At 41.9% G+C, this 17,239-nt stretch overlaps 1 protein-coding gene across 1 annotated transcript in view; it reads left to right on the plus strand.

Annotated features, from left to right (window-relative positions):
• The first annotated feature begins 855 nt into the window (after nucleotides 1-855).
• Nucleotides 856-17,239, plus strand: part of CRACD (capping protein inhibiting regulator of actin dynamics) — a 139,066-nt gene continuing 122,682 nt past the window's right edge. The window contains exon 1 of the mRNA XM_075026308.1: nucleotides 856-1,026. The gene's annotated coding sequence lies outside the window, so the exon portion shown is untranslated. The remainder of the gene's footprint in view (nucleotides 1,027-17,239) is intronic.

Here is a 17,239-nt window from a genome sequence, read left to right on the forward strand (position 1 = left end):
GGAACGGTGCCGACCCCAGCGGGACCCCGCCGAAGCGGGATGAACCCGGCCTCGCCCCCTTCCTTCCCACCCCGAGGAGCCGACCGCGACTCGCTCGAGGGCGAAGGCAGGGGCCGGGGCCGGGGCCGGGGCCGGGGCGCTGCGGGGCGCCCGTGAGCGGCGGCGGCGGCGGCCGCCCTGCCGTGGGGCGGGCATCCGACGGGCTGCGGCAGGAGCCGCCGGCTCTTCCCTTCTGGCAGCGCGGAGAGGGAGAGCAGGTAGGAGGGACCCTGCCGGCCCCGCCGTGGCGGTGCCGGCAGCGGGAGGGAGCCCCGCCGCAGCCCGGGGGGGCCGCGGCCCCCACCCACCCACCCCCCCGCGGCGCTGGGCAGCCCGGCAGCAGCGCTTTGCCTTCGCTCCGCGCCGCGGGAGCGTTGGCCGCGCGGGGCCGCCTGCCATTGTGCTGAAGGCGCGGGTGGGCGTGGGGGCGTGGGCGTGCGCCCGCGTCCCCGCCGCTTTGTGTCGCCCGTCCGAGCCGGTTTGTGGCTGCGTGGGGCGTTCCGCTTGCTAGCGGCGGCGGCGGCGAGCGGTGGCGGCGGCGGTGCGGGACGCGGGGCGGGCGGCCCCGAACCCCCCCCGTAAGTAGTTACCTACCGGCGGGTGGTCGGCTGCCTTTGTTCGGCCGAAGGTGGAAGGAGGCGTGCGGGTGGCTCGTCCAAGGGAAGGTGCTTCTCGAGTGCCGCCGGGGAATTCGGCGGCTGGGCTGGTTCCTTCGCGTTCCTTCGGGTTTTCCTTTGTTAGCGGTTTCCCAGCGAGTCCGGCGTTCCTGCGGCTCGGCTGGAAAGCAGGAGCTGTCAGAGAGATGACTTTGTTTCACACGATGCTTCTCCAGAGCGGCATCGCTTTGTTCGAGCGCCCGTAAGCCGTTTATCGTGTCACGGCCATCACGTTTTAATGAGCTATGAAATCCGCTGCTTTTCACGGCTGAAAGGCAGCGGCAGGCACATCGGTTCTGTTTCTCGCCCCTTGCCTTAAGAAGCGGAGCAGGTAAGCTAGAGGTGATGTTATCTGCCGCGGGGAACTGTTGTCTTGCACAATCTCTTCAGTTAGAAAATGTCGATTTTGGACACAGAAACGTGCGCAACGCGGATCTTTTCTGTGTCATTCAGCGATTCCTAATGAATGAGGGCTTGGGGTTGTTTAATTAATTTTGCTGGTATGGCCATGAGTCAGTTACACATCTGCTTCTCTCTAGTTGTAGTAAGCAAGACAACGGTATGCCTCCGCTCTGTCCTTTTAAGTGTAAAAATGCCCCGTTAAAAACACGGTTCAAGGGGTAAATAGAGACCTGGAAACCACAACTGGGCGTCCTGAAAATTTAATACGCCTGACAATAATGGCACTGAAAGTGATCTGCTGTTGGGTGGATGGGGGATGGGGACACGGAGAAAGGAAAGACTAATTTGCAACCACAGGCCTAATAACAGATACTCTGTCGATAATAGATATATGGATAATATAATTCGTTATATTCCCAAACAGATTTCCTGTACGTACCTTAAACGGCATATGGCAATTGTTATGAGAAGAGCTCTTTTCTTAGAATCCGAGCTATTGAAGCTACCCGACAGCAGTAACATGTAGCAGGTCCTATATTTTAACAGATTAAAGGTGATAAATTGGAGTCAGAACTGACTTTTATTTGGTATTTAGTAATGCATGCTCAGGAAGCTCCCATCACTGAAATAATTCTGATCGCACCTTGCATAGACAATGAAGTCTTTTAACTATATCAAAATGTTAATCGATGGGCATAAATGGTACTGTGAGTTTCTTCAACAAAGCCATTGATATTTTTTAATATAGGCAGTAGTTAGCAGTTCTGCATATAACTTACTTCACTTGGTTTGAATCCACGTCAGGAATTCATCAAATTGACAAATCCAAGTCTTCCTTGGGTGCTATCAATTTATCAGATTAGAGGTTGTGTTTGGTTTTGAATACTTCATTGCAACAATGAGCTTGAATTTAGCACTGTGAAGCGTATCGAAACTTTATATGAAAGTGATTTGTATATTTATTTATGTCCCAGTTTGATGAGAAATACAAGAATTACCTTGAAATCTTTATTAATAAATATGGCACACAGCAAAGAGATTGCTACTGGTTGTTATTGGGTCTTTTTTCTCCAATAGGAAAATGTATCTCAGAGCATCCTGTGCTAAAATGAAGGACCCTTTCCAAATATCCATTTGGGCAGTCCTGCATTTTAGAGAGACTTGCTTCACCCTTAGGAGCAATGATTATTTTTTCCTATATGCTGTATAATGGGATTTTTAAAAGTGCACTGGTAGCAAACACAGTTGGTGTAAAGTATGAATGTCTTGCTGTGTTCTGTGCTAAGACATTGACTTTTTTCTTTCTTTTTTGTCCAAGTTTGTTCCTTATAGGTCTTATTTTGGTCTGTTGTCTTGTGAGGTTATGCAGGTAGTTGCAGTGGTGAAATGGTAATACATTAGGTAAAATCTTTTTTTATAACAACCAGCTCCTGAAAACTTAAAGGAAATATATTTACTTTTAAAAGGAACTGTTACTTTGGCGATAATATTTCATTTTAACTGCAGATACTAAAAAGCAGCCTTTTTAGGTTCACAGTTCTGATTATAGCAATAACTTCTGCGGTTTCTTCTGCTTTGCCTCTTAGTCACTCTGAATACTATTTTGCCAGGTATGTCAGTCACTGAAGATTGATATATCTGTGTGAGTAATGCAGCTTAGGGTTACTTCAATATATTCCTACTGTAGATGTGTCAGGTAAGCAGTTTTTAAATAAGAAATACATGGCATAATAAGTATTGTCTGAAATGTGATGATGAGTTTATGAATATGAATATATTTGGTTGTTGTTTTACAATGAAGTCTAGCATAAACAGAATTTTTATATAGACAGCATAAGCTTAAATGACTGTGTTTTGACTTTTTCCCCTCACAAGCCAAGAGAAGATTTTTTTTTTTTTTTTCATATTCTGAATTATTCATATTTGCAAATCACTGACTGATTGTTAGGAGGTTGGTTCCCTCCCCCCCCCGCTTCCACAAAACCAATGCACAGTCTTTATTTCGTAAAGGCCCAGATAAGAGAATTATAGCAGATATGGATAAACTGGCATGTTAGAAAAGTACAGTTGATTTCTTCAGAGTCAACAGACTCAGGGCAATGTAGCTGCATAATAGCTTCTATCAGCTTGATGTTGAGATGTTCTAAACACCTATATATTGTCATTGATCCCATGTATTCGAATAAGATTTAATAAAGTTGTATGAAGTGCACATTAGAGTAGAATTCATTGGGTTTGAATCATGTGATAGAAGGCAACCTAAAGTTACAGTGTTAACTTTAATTACATTCGTACTTCCACTGGAGGGGCCAAATTCAATTTTTTTATCTAGTATTTAAATCAATTAGTGATGGATAAAAAGTGTGTTTGTTTCCATGGAGACTCTGAGTTCTGTCTTTAGGAGACAATGAGTTGTTGTGTAGCTCTTACGCTTATTGTTTCCCATCACTTCCTGAAGGGACTTCCACTCCTTTTGATTCTCTGCATTGCATATCACACGATTTCCTTGTTTAAAATATATTTTGTCAGAAGCATACAGCATTTACCCTTACTTTACATTCAGCATTTACACTTACACCAATGAAGTCTTACAAAGAAATAAAATCGACTCGTAACAAATAATTTTTATTTGTTCAAGAGCCAGTGTGTCAAAAGGGATGAATCACAGTGATTAAGTTTGGTGGGGAGAAAAATGTAAAGATCTTGCTCCGTGTTATCCTGGGTAAGTGGCTTATGCTGCAGTTGCGCAACACATTAAGTGAAGATGATTCAGATGCTCCTATAAATGTATGAAGTACATCAATACATTCTTAAACATAGTTCACTTTCTCCTCTGTATATGCATGCTGTATGCCGAATTACAGAAATACAAGTTTCATGCCCCTAACAAGGCCATTTAAGAAAATACTGTCATATTCAGCTGATCTTAGTTCGTGGGACTGATCGATGTAGCTAAGTAAAGGTAGTTATGACTTTTCTGTTGATTACCTTCATTTGTGATAACCAACACATATAGTCAAATCAGTTAAGTCAAATACTTCAGATCCCAACGAAGCTTTGAAATGGTTGAGCTTATAATTTCAATGATAATACATAGGCAAGCTTTATTTTCTTTGTGTTTATTGCCTTAAGAAAAACGATGTGACAATGATCCAAATAAGTAAAAGCTTTCCTCACACTTTAATGTTCGGGTGTGCAAAATGCTGTGCACGATGCTGACCTGCTTGAACATCTCTTTCATTACTCAGCATGTTTTGAAAGTCAGCAGTCAGATTTGGGCAGCTTCATAAAGCAGCTCAATCTAGTGATTTGTGGTGAGGCTTCTGTAGGAGGATGCTGCACATAAGAGATTACATTTATTGCTAAGTTGAAATGTGGAGAGAGTGTGATGAAAAGAATTAAAGTGAACTGAACCATACAAGATACTGACTTTCATGTTGCTCTTCAAAGAAAGTTGATTTTCTTCAAAGTAACGTGCTCTCTGTGGCCTTTAATAAAGTCATGTTTGAAAGTCTTTAGCACAGAAAAAAAAAAAAAAGTACAATTACAGTGGTCTGTGGAACAGTTTGGCCCAGAAGAGAAAAACAGTGATAGAAACCCATGTGAATCTGTAGTATCTGTGGGTATCTGTTGGCACACACATGATATAGTTGGGTGGAGTGGTACCATCTGCCAACAAAATTGAACTGTCTTCCCCGTTGTAAAACCTCTTTTCTGTTGCTTATAACTTTGCCAAGTTTTAACCATGTGGGCTGTAGTTCATCACATGTCCTTATGACTCAAGCTAATTTTTGTTTTAATTCAGCCAAATGATTAATTGAGAATTAGACTAATTCTTTTGCCTTGTAAAAAAAAAAACAAAAACCCAAACAAAAAAAAACCCAATAAAAATCCTAAGACCCTTTGGAAACATGGTATTGCCATTCTGATTTGTATCTAGGCTCCAGATCCTGCTAAAGCAGTGTCCTGTTGTCAGAGACCTGCATTTTTAATGTCTTCATGAAAGCCTGCCCAAATTTTCTGTCTTATGTCTTCAGAATATTGTAGTTTTTACACATTCACCTGTGAAAACTTTAGCAAATAAAATGAGAGATTACATGTTTATTCAATGCCCAGCACTACAGAGTGTTTTCAACAGTGACCTCAGTGGTGCTTGCTACATCTGCAGTTGACATCTAATCGGAGATGGACTGTGACTATACTGGAGACAGAATTAAGTTATTCAACAGGACAAAGATATTGTAGCTATCAACTGTATAAGGAAGGGATTGGGTGGTAATTCTTTAGAAGAGCTCTTGTTTATGGTAGATTACTTGAGGAGTTGCTGCAATAAAGACAAACATCGTATTGTGATATATAGATAGGACACCAGCATGGAAGACACAAGAAGTGATACTTCCACTCCATGCAATAGTCCTCCTCAGCTCTACCACCACATCCAGTTGGGGTGCATGCTTCAAGAAAGGTGTAGACAAATTGGAGGGAATCCAGAGGAGAGGAATGAAAATAATTAAAGATTTAGAAAATATGGCCTATAAAGGAGGGTTGAAAGGTCTGGAGTTGTTTCAGCTCCAGTGAAAGAAGAGTGGCAGGGTGAACAAGACATGGTAACTTTCGAATGTCACAAAGGTGTTGTGAAGCAACATGCTCCATGCCTTTGCTCAACCACATGGTACATAATGGGTTTGGCATTAATGAAACTGAAGCAATGGAACAGATAATTGAATTGGGATTTTCAGGATTTTAACATCATCAAAAGTTGTTTGAATATTAGTCAGGAACAGCATAAATATAGTTGAATTCTTTCTGGAGCAGCATGGTGGAACAGATTGCTCTTTGAGGTCTCTTCTAGCCTTATGAATCCTCAACACCTATGCTCCCTGGTGTTGACAAGATTGTACCTTGTCCACTCACAAATGCTGTGGCTAGCAGGATTGCCTGTATGTGACGTCTCCAAAGTGAAGAGGTGTGTGAGCGAAGAGGTTCCGAACTTGCCCTGTAATCTTTTGTTTAGGATCAAATCTGACATCCACTCCTCTCTTCTTTCATAGTAGTTTGTCTACTGGTGCTTGTGCAGCAAGTGTCAGGGATCGAAGGGCCAGGTGGTTTTGGGAGGAACCTGAGATCCAAGTGACATAAGGAAGAGGAGGACTGGAGATCATGGGTACAGATTTCACAAGAAACTGAACTATGTGATGAGTAGGATAGTACATGAACACAGTACACAAAGAATGTGAAGGGAAGCTAAGACTTTGGGGCAGATGACTGGGACTTGGTAAGGATCAGGATATAAAGCGAGCTAGTAGGCAGAAAGTCAGGTTGCTGGCAGAGACTCCCAATATACCAGAAGCCTTGATAAGTGCAAACTGGGATTGCAAAAGTAAGGAGGTGACAAACAGCCAAGGGAGATGAAATCACACAACTGGGAAAGTCACGTTGGAGACTATGGGACAGAAGTAATTAAAGGTTGGAGGAAAATGGCAAAGAGTCTTTCTTCTGAAGATTACACAGTCTTCTAAACCTTAATGGAGAGCCCACAGTTGTGTCAGCATTTGCGCTTTGGGAGACCCATCATAAGTGACTTCTTGGTCTTTTCAAGTGGAGAATGACCACCTGTTACTGCAATTAGCTGTTCTGTTACCTCAGATAACAGAGATCAGCGCAAGGGATGTAAAGGCCATACTGCACCGTACTGCTTCTGGTTGGGTGTGCAAAATAAAAGATGCAAAAGAAACATTTTTCTTTTTTTTTTTCTTTTTTTTGACAAAGGGGATTGCCACGTTTGCAAGTGAAAGAAATGAAGTGCCAGAACTAAAGTTCCCTTTTAAGGATTTAGCCTCTTTGCATATATTTCTTTTAATTCAACCTTTAATGATATTACTGAATTTTCTTTTGCTCACATAACCCAAGCTTTCCTGAGTGCACAGAGTGGATTTGCCCTCAGTGTGAATCACAGCTGTGTACTGAAGGAAGCTGTGGTCTCTGGCATCTGTGGTATTTTTCATGGAAGCAGGAAGATATCTGGAGAAATTGAGGCAGAAGGTAGCTTAATTAAAAAAATTTTTCACTCACTCAAATGAAAAGCTTAGCTAAAGGCACCAAAAAACTAATTAAGGCTTGCTACTGCAATTCTGACTTTTTGAAATATTTGGTTTTTTGCTTCACTGGGTAATAGTGATGTACATAAAAGATCAGGTCCTAGTTCCCACCTAGCCCAGTGTGAAGCATTAGTACCTCCCCAACCCTTGCAAATGCCATGAAAAGGAGCTGCCTCTTATAGCAAGGTCAAAAGATAAGAGCTTTTGCTTCCCATTTCTACCTCTAGTGGCAAATACGGAACTTTTTCATAATAAGGCACTTTTTCATACCTTTCTTGAGGAGAAATCTTGTACTTGGACTTCACAGAGCTGTCAGAGTACATAAGCTGCTAAGAAAAAAAATGAGGCTGATTCTTCTTGTTCTTTCAGAATCCTGTTCCAAGCTTGGTAGATATTTTGCAGTAGCCTACGCTGGCCCATCTGGGGGCTTTAATGATGAACGGTGCCGTACTGCTCTCAGCCCAGAAGCTTTGGCAGTCATTGCTTCATCCGCTGCTCGTGCTTGGAGGAAGGACAGGCACCCTCAGCTCATACACGTGGGTGTTGATGTTCTTCCCAACCACTCTGTTCCAACATCCCCTGTTGACAGCACAAGGGTGGGTTGTACTAAACAACACTGCTATGTTTTTTCTGGCAAGTAGATTAATCTTTCAACCACCCCCACAGCCTGCTGAACACTGTCATGAGTTACTGGGGTCTGGTATCCTCATACCAACACCTGAAATTTGACAAACTGCATGCTTCAGATGATTGTGTTCCTTCAGGTATGATGGGAAAGAAAAAAGTAGGTAAGCTTTGGAGCACACAGACGTTTCTTCAGATGTGAAGCAAAGGCTCCGTTTGGCCTGTGATTAAATCCCCTTGGACACCTGCCTGGTGGAACACCCATTTCCAGCAGTTGAAGGATGGATTCCTGCTGCCTTAAAGCTCACCTTCCCAGGCACTCTGCAGGAGCCTGTCTGTCATGGTTGCAGCCCAGCTGGTAACAAAGCACCATGCAGCCGCTTGCTCACTCACTCCCGTCCCCCAGCCATGGTGGGATAAGGAGAAAATATAAAGAAAAGCTCGTTGGTCGAGACAAGGACTGGGAGGGATCACTCACCAGTTATGGTCACGAGCAAAAGACAGGCTCAACTTGGGGAAGAAACAAAATCAATCTATTTTACTACCAATCAAATCAAAACAGGGATATTAGGAAGTAAGCCCAAACCTCAGAACACCTTCCCCCCACCCCTCCCTCCTTCAGCCCCACTCCCGGTTCTCTCTCCCTCCTCCCCCCGGGGCGCAGGGGGACAGGGGGTGGGGGTTGGGGTCAGCTCCCCACACCTTGTCTCTGCCGCTCCTTCCTCCTCAGGGGCAGGAGGACTCCTCACTCGGCCCCTGATCCCCCGGGGGGTCCCTCCCACAGGACACAGTCCTTCACGAACTGCTCCAGCGTGGGTCCCTTCCACAGGCTGCAGTTCCTCACAAACTTCCCTGGAGTGGGTCCTCTCAGTCACAGCCTGCTCCAGTGTGGGCTTTCCCATGGAGTCACAGCCATCTTGGGGGCCTCCGCTCCCCCGCTCCCCTCCACGGGCTGGGGGACTTCCTCACTGACCTCGGTGTGTGCAGAGGGGTTCCTCTCACATTCCGATCCCCCCACTCACTACCAGTTCCCCTTCTTAACTCTGTTCTCCCAGAAGTGCTACTGCCGTCGCTGACGGGCTTGGCCTGGCCCAGAGGTGGGCCCGACCTGGAGCCGGGGAAGCTTCCAGCAGCTTCTCACAGGAGCCACCCCTGCAGTCCCTCCCCCACTGCCAAAACCCCACCACACAAACCCAAACCACCTTTCAACCAGAGGCTGCGTCAATAAGAGCAGCTGCTCTGTAAGCCAAAAGGGTCACTGAGGTAATTTTTTCTCAGCCCAGGTGTTTTTGTGGAACTATTTATTCTACATTGTCAGAGCAAAAGAGAAGATGAAGACCCATTTATGACTCTGACAGGACTGAGTGCTTTTGTTTGTCAGACAGAATGGTGACAGTGGCTTTAGCTGCTAGACTACATTTGGCACCGTTTTATCTACAATGTGCTTATTTAGAAATTGCAGCTCAACTCTTCTGAGAAATAACCTTCAATTTGCTGCAGTCTGGATCCAAAACCAGCACAGGGTAAGGCCATTTTAGCTCTAGGTGGCTCTCAGAGTCTCTTCCAGGGTATTTGTGACAACGGTCATCCATTTTCAGGTGCGTGGGGTTGCTCTCACAGCAGTGACAGATTAGTGAAGGGCAGTTCTTCTGGGCAGGAATAGAGCTTCTGCAGCTCGCTCTCTGTAGCTTTGGTTGTTTGGCTGCCACACTGAACATAAGAAACATCTGATCTAATGGCGCGCTGCAAACTGGGCTTTGAAGTGTTGTTCTAGATTTGATGATTGGTAGCTGACCTGGAGATAGGTCCGCTGAGGACTGGAGGACATACTCTGCTTACACTTCATGTTTTGTCAGCACTGGACAAGACAGGAATCTATGCTTATGTGAGCATGACTGCACACTGAGGTGAACCTTGCGATATACACAAATCTGCAAGTGTTATATTTGACTTTGTACTGTCCTGACTCAGAAAGTCTCCTGGCAGCAGGCTGATCACAATTTCGTGGTCAAATTTGAACTCTTTTTTGATTATGGGAAGTCCCATCCAATATTTTGGTGGGAATGCCTCTTTATCCCTCACCCTCATCTCTCCTTTTGTCAAGAAATTATTGAGACTTTCTATCTGTTCACCCAACACCAGATCATCAAACAATAATTTTTGTCTCACAGGCCCTGCGTGGTCCAGCAGATGATCTGAATCACTGCAAGCCAATGGACCATGAGTAGGACAGCATTTTAAGAACTGATTTTTGGAACTGAGATTTTAAAATCAGTCTTGTTTTCCATGGAGACACAGAGGGATAAAGAGTGTGCTGCCCATGGGTAATGCTGGAGTCACAGGGGTTTTTTTACTGAAGGGTTCGTTTACATATGTATGCTGAGCATGTGAGTGTGCATATAGAAGAAACTCCACTTGTTGGTAAGTGACTTTGCATCTCCATGGATTTTCTGTGTACCTCTACATTGCTTAAACTAACCTGTTCACATGGGGTCCTAAATTCTGTGTTCTTCAGTTTGCAGGTGCCTCAGTTAGGAGTTTTAACTCATTTTTAGTTAATTTTAATTAAATCCAATTAAGAGAATTGCTTAACATCATAACTGACTGCAGTTGACAGTTGTGTTTTACAAGTGTCAATAACCACATAGCATTAAGTAGCCTCAAAAAAGCAAGCATAGATATTTTAAGTTGGACACGCAAAATTAGTGACTATGTTTTTACCGTAATTTCATGTGTGGCTCTACTTCTGCCAAATAGGATGAAAACATCCTTCTTGCTTCCAGGGTGTTCTGCAGTGTTGGCTTTTCTCATCAAGATTTGTTTGTCCCAGTGACCAGTCTGTCTCACTGGCCACTTTTGATCTTTGGGAACTTTTGGCACTCTGAGGTTCATACTTTGGTGTTGCGACTCATTTGTGGCACAGGGCACGACTGACTGCGGGTGTCTAATGCCACTTCTCCCAGGGACCAGACTCACTCAGTTTCGCCCAGCCACACAACTGAGTTGCATATTGAATTTATCATTAACATTTCTTTTTGCAGAACTTTATTGCATGTGCCAAGCCTAACAGTATCCTGTAATGCACAATGCAGTCCAAGTGTCCAGCAGTAAACTCACAAAAGCCCAAGCAATGACTCTTTGTTACGTATATGCAATCAGTTCTTTATAGATTGTATCATGGACTCTGCTTTTGATTATAGTCTTTTATTGTGTAGCTCTTAGAAATGTCAATTCATTACTTTTGCCATAATGCAAGTTCCGCACATGAGTAGTACTGTTAAGTCTTTTCATGTTACGTCGCTGCTAGAAGGTATCATTCTTAAGCTTGCCCCAACTTCAGTTGCACAGCTATAATAATTTTAATAACATAATTTTATGTATTTTCTATATAAAGATATGTTCTGTAAATTATGAATATTTACATACTGTAGGTCTGCATCTATATCTGCAGGGCTAGACCCTACATGAAGCATACTGATGATACAATACTGACTGCACTGGAAAGGTTTGTGAGGAAATGAATCATTTGGTCTTCAGAGCAGAGCATGACTACTGTGTGGCAAATCAAGCCTTTGTTTCTAAACAAGAAGAAAAATGTTGCCTAACTGCCCATTAAGTCAGCTTCAGTTTTTCTGTTCTCTAACCTGTTAGTACTTATCTCATGAATAATAATGATTTTAAGTAATGTTTTGGGTGCAATATCATGTGTGTTTGTGTATTGTTGGCTAAATTTGTGCAGTGTTTTGCTTTTCTTGGTCAGTCTGAGGCTGTCAAGTAGATGTCTCCTGTTCTTTATAGCTGCTGTCTATAATTCACTTTACCCTTCATCTTATGCATTTTCTTTACTTGGGCCATGAAGGCCTCAAACCTCAGAATGAGTTAGCCAAAATATGAATGTTTTTATTTTTGAGAGACACCGAATGTTCTAAATACCTAAATTGACATGTTTAGGATTTTTTGAAAACTTCATTTTAGAAAAACCTTTTCTAAAAAAATTAGATAGCCCTAACTGAATTTGAAGGAAATTGGACTAGATTCCTAAAGAAAAAGTTTTTCTTAAAACAACCCCCAAATCTCAGCCTTGTTTTCTAGTAGGCAAAGAAAAAAAAATGCCAAGAAAACTATTGACAAGGCTGGGTTTAATATTCACTCCAGCTTGGCAGTGCTGTATGGTTTAGGATACAATACTGAGTTCATAATTTAAAGCTTTAGAACATTGTAAGTTCAGCACTTTCAGACTATGAAGTTGCTTCATCCACGGTGAAACAGAAGGAAAATGAGAATAATAGGGGAAACACCCTAGGAAACTCTTTGGCTTGGCTTTGACTTTTGTCATTTAGAAAATCAGTTTAATTCCTTTCTATCCTCTCTTCCAAATGAACAAACCCAAACTCCCCAAAGAATCCTGCCTTTTTTCTCTTTTTTTTCCCTTTTGTTCTTTTTATCTTCAACAAAGATACAAATACAGAAAGAATTCTAGCACTCATAGTATTTTTCCAAATCTGGAGTCTACATCTGTGGTTCTAATTATTAGGACCTATTAAATTATATAATAATGATTTATTAAAATACTACAACACAGTAAAGGTGCGTGTATATATAAATACACAAGTGTATTGTTAAATATAATGTAATAAATAATATAATTAATGATTATCCCGAATAACATGTTAGGGAGATCGCTTCGTGGACCACGATTTCATGGACCAGCACTAGCCTGCCTAATCTTAGTTCTGCATTTCCTGTGCAAATATCAGCCTTACAGCACCCACTTAAAAAGCCACCTCACTGCACTGCCATCCCAAACTGCTAGCGCTGGGAGAGGGGATTTTGGCAGGGAGAGTTACGCACTGGTGTGGGAGCAGAGGCAGCACACGCAAGGTTTTGCTACAGGGTCATTGGTGCTTGCAGGAGCTGTGCCAGATTTGCTTGAGGAAAGAGGCAAAAGGACGATATGTTTCTATTACATACTTCGAAAGTGAGGTCTGCTGGGAGGTGGGGGGATCAGCTCAGCACCTGGGCAGCCATGAGTTACTTTTCTACGTATGTTTTCATTGCTGCTTCTTGAAGAGTGTCAACAGCCTCACATCTGAGAGGTTTGGTCCAGTGGGGAAGGTTGCTGGTGCCCGAATTTAAAGAATACATAGCTGTACCATCACAAGTAGACCTGCAAATGGTGGCAAGCCAAGTGTGCTTCGGGACTGGTGCAGGGAAGGTCTCTAGCAGTGTTTAATCATGCGAACTGTTATCTGGTGACCTTCATGTGTGCTGCTTTGTGCATGTTTGCTTTTGGTCTCAGTGCTCTATGGATGGAGCTCGTGCTGAATTCTGCCTCCGCTCTTCACGCCTTCGGGGACTGCGGTGCCAGCTTTGCACTTCTCAGCAATTAATTGCAATTACCCATTGTTCTCTTATCACTTAAGAGTTTCACCTCTCTCCTGTCATTTTAAGCCCAGAAGTTTTTGTTAACCTGTCGGTCTGCCGAACAAAGAGGCCACCTGGATTTCCGTTTTATGCCCTTTCCTGACTGCAAGTGTGATTTTTTTAAGGCCCGTTAATTATATTTGTAGGACCGTGCATTGTTGGTCTTGGTCAGCAGAAAAGAGGCAGCTTGGGCTTTTTTTCCAAACCATCTTCTAAAGTTGCAGAAAAAACTCCTTTTTTTAATGATAAGCTATCAAATGTCAATAATTAAGGTATGAAATTCCAATAATTTATAATATTAATAATATTATAACAAGTAGTTAGTGGTGTTGTATGGCACGTGATAAGCTGCATCGATTAGTATTATGTAGTGGTTAACATGAGATGGGTAAGCAAATAACTGATGTCAGACTTTTCCTAGGAAGGTAAGAAGCTGAAGATATTTGTTTCTTTGAGAAACTTATATCAATATATTTTATTTTTTAACCTCTCAGTATATGGGAATGGGAAGCAGTCTTCTGTTTCAATAAAAAATGAGGAATAAAAAGCTCAATGGCTATTTTCAGGCTTTTCATTGGGTGATGTGAATCAGAAAAATACAGACTGATTACACTGTGTGCTGGCAACTTGTAATCTTCTGGAGAGGGTAACTGAAGAAAGTGAGCTCTCTTCTTCTTTTACTGTTCAAAGGTTGCCCTCCAAAAATATTCCAGCGATGTTTACCTTTGATATTTCTGTTAAATGCCACCAGAGATCCCCTGTGAAGTGGGGAGCAGATACAGATGGCTACAAACAACTGCAGGTATCTAGTAGTCTGCTCTTGAGTTCTGATGAAGGTTTTCAGAGCAAGAATGGTTTTATAAAATGTTACTGGACTTCTAACTAACTTTTACTGAAGAATAAATCTGAGTTTTAACACCTGTTGGATTTGGTTAGTCCTGCATCTGTAACAGAGTCTCACCAATACACTGAAATAGCTATGTGGTGAATCCATAGGTTATGTGGCTGCATTTTCTGGCTTTGTGAGGTTTTGGATTTTAGTAGGGGAAGTAATGTCTTATGGCAACTTTGAGCTTCAGAAAAGCAAAACACTACTGTCACACACTGTCAGGGACATAGGCAGGAAGGATGTTCAAGTCATATGAATTTTGCAGAATACGGCTAAATTTAAGAATACAAGAAGACTCAGACTAGCCAGTTCCTTACTTATTTTAGCATCACTTTCCAGCTTCCATTTTAACCCTTTCATCCTTTTCTAATGAAGATTGAATGTCTCATAAGCTCTGCAATGATTGTTTTCCCTGTAATTACTTCTGCTAGTGTTTTGTTATTTCTTAGTTACTTTTGCATAAATGACCTATCAGAGCTGATACTGGTGTCAAGTATGACAGCTTGCATGTACGGATCCTAGACATGGGTGGTGGTGGCAGCAACTGTGACCTTTAGTTTAACTCCTTGGCAGGTGCCTCATGAACCTGGTTGGAGAGGCATTTTGCATTTGGGTAGAGGTCTGGCTCCTAGGTATTTTTTGTTGGGCTTTTTTATCCTTCACCAAGATCTGGAAGTCTGCTCGGTCAGTTGCGTTCAAGTAATGCCAAAAGTAAATAAATGGACTTGCAGCTGGTTAGTAGGTTTAAAAAACAGGGAGGACAACCTCACTGCGCATGGTGATGTACAAGAAAGAGGCTATAAATTCTGGATATTCTGTCTGCTCCTTCATCCCTCCCATGGAGGTGGAAGTATGTGGGCTTCTCGAGCAGTTGATAGCCATGTGAATTTGGTGTGTATTGTCAGGCTGGGGAGAAAGCAGTGTGCAGGCACAGAGACTGGGCTTTTAAAATAGCAGTTTGCCACTTCAGGTGGTTCTCAAGGTAACCTCTCAGTCTGTGCTGCTGAACCTGGATCCCCCTGATAAATGTATCTTTATTTTACACACGAGCAAAATGCATTCAGTTAGCAATAAATGACATGGTAACTTTCTCACTTAAATGGCAAAAATTCTGATGTAAATATAAAGTATGGGATACATTTCTGTCCTTGCGTCGATCCCCTGGTCCTGGCACAGGCAGCTGCTGGCCCAGTTGCCCGATACGCTCTCTGATAAAAAGGCAATAAAACCCTGCCAAGCGTGAAGGGAATGTCACTGCTGGGACGGCTCCACCGGTCAGCGTGTTTTATCCTCCCTGTAAAATGCTCTGTTAAGTTTATGAAAGATTGAAAGGAGAAGCAGCACTGTGCTGCACATATATTTGCTTTCATGTCAGCCACATATGTTGTCTCCACCTGGCTGACTGTGGTACTTTTGTTCTTTCTCTGATTTGCTGCTATTCTTGTAACTTGTGCCTAATTTCCTTTTTTCCCCTTGTTCTGATGAGAGAATGACTACGATTTTGCTAATGTGCAATACATACTGTCTCATTCTTTCAGATTTCATACAATCTAACCTTATTTGGCATGGAGTTTTCTCAGAAAATAATTGGTATTTATGTTTTTATTTTATCTTCTACAAGCGGCACTAATACTTTGCATCTTCCCTGGGATTCCAGTGTCATAATGTTCAACATTATTAATATTTTTTTATTTAGCAACAGACAAATAACAGTCCCTCATTTGCCTTGGAAAATATTCTTTATTTTCTAAATATTTAAAGAACTAATGTTCAGCAACAGTCATTAATTCTGCCATACAAACTTGTTCATTAGTATTTTGTATTGTCGATATGTACATCTGTCCTATGCCTAGGGAGATGGGTTGATTTAAAACCAAATCATTTTTCTAATGGAAGAAACACTGGGACTGACTCTGGGAAATTCAGGTTATTTCCAGTGCTTTAGAGTGTAAATAAGCACTGTGCCCACAGCAGACTTCACAGCAAGGATCAAGGCCAATAAAAATACAGATCTGCTTACAAAGTGGATACTTTTTCTTTCTTTTTTGCATAAAACACATCTAAAGGGGAAATGCAAAACTGGTTTGTGATATGAAGTGAAATGTTTTCACTATATATGTTATTTGTTCTTTTTCTTCATATGAAAACACTGGAAGACGGTGTAATACAGTATATTTAATGCCTAAGGCAAATCTAACTCTCATTGATTATCTGTCTAGTGCCTGTATTTTTGCTCAACTATTACTTAATGCATTAATACTATACTTAATACACTGGTACCATGGCTTTTAAATATTATAACAAGAAATGGTTTGTAGGTTAATACATGCTACAGTGATTTGATGTTTCTAACTATAGTGCATTGTATCAGATAACAGTTTAGTAGAGAAGACTATTCTGCTTTAGGAAAAATAATTTTTCTCTATAAATTCTAATGTCTGTTAAGGGGATACTAACTTTACATTTTAATATTTCACGTAGTGTGACAGATCTCCTATTCATAAAGCCATTTACAATGAGTCCTTGACACACTGTTTTCATATCTGAAGGACATGAGGGGTATTCTCTGGCCAGCATAGGCTAAGACACAGGCCTGGCTTTAGTAGTCTCAGATAATTGTCAGGATAATGTATAATAGATCTGTCCACCAAAGGCACTAGGCAGCATGGCTTTCTGTGAATAGTTTCCTGATCACCTAAAATACTACTGTGTCTTATTAAATAAATAAATAAATAAATAAATAAATGTATATTTACATCTGTTTAGGTGCTTCTGTTTGTCAAAGCTTTTTTCTTCTGTAATGTATGTACCTTTTCTGCCAAGGTTCATACGCTTCATTCAAAAATCAACTAGACTGTGCCTATACAGATTCTCCCCCCTATTTCCCAAAAGTAACAAATGTTTTTTTTGCTCTGTGCTTATTCTTCCTAAGTCTGTGTCCGTTTTTAACTTTGAATAGTTAAATACAGCATTAGTGTCATGTCAGTTATTGTCATCATGCAAAATAAGAAACAATACAGGAATATTTTCCCCAGCAATATAAACTATGTTTTCATTGCTAGTGAAGGGGAGATGGTAATTAAACCTTTCAGATTATTTGCAGTTTC

This window comes from Buteo buteo, chromosome 1 (genome assembly GCF_964188355.1).
Source record: "Buteo buteo chromosome 1, bButBut1.hap1.1, whole genome shotgun sequence".
In the NCBI taxonomy this organism is placed as follows: Eukaryota; Metazoa; Chordata; class Aves; order Accipitriformes; family Accipitridae; genus Buteo; species Buteo buteo.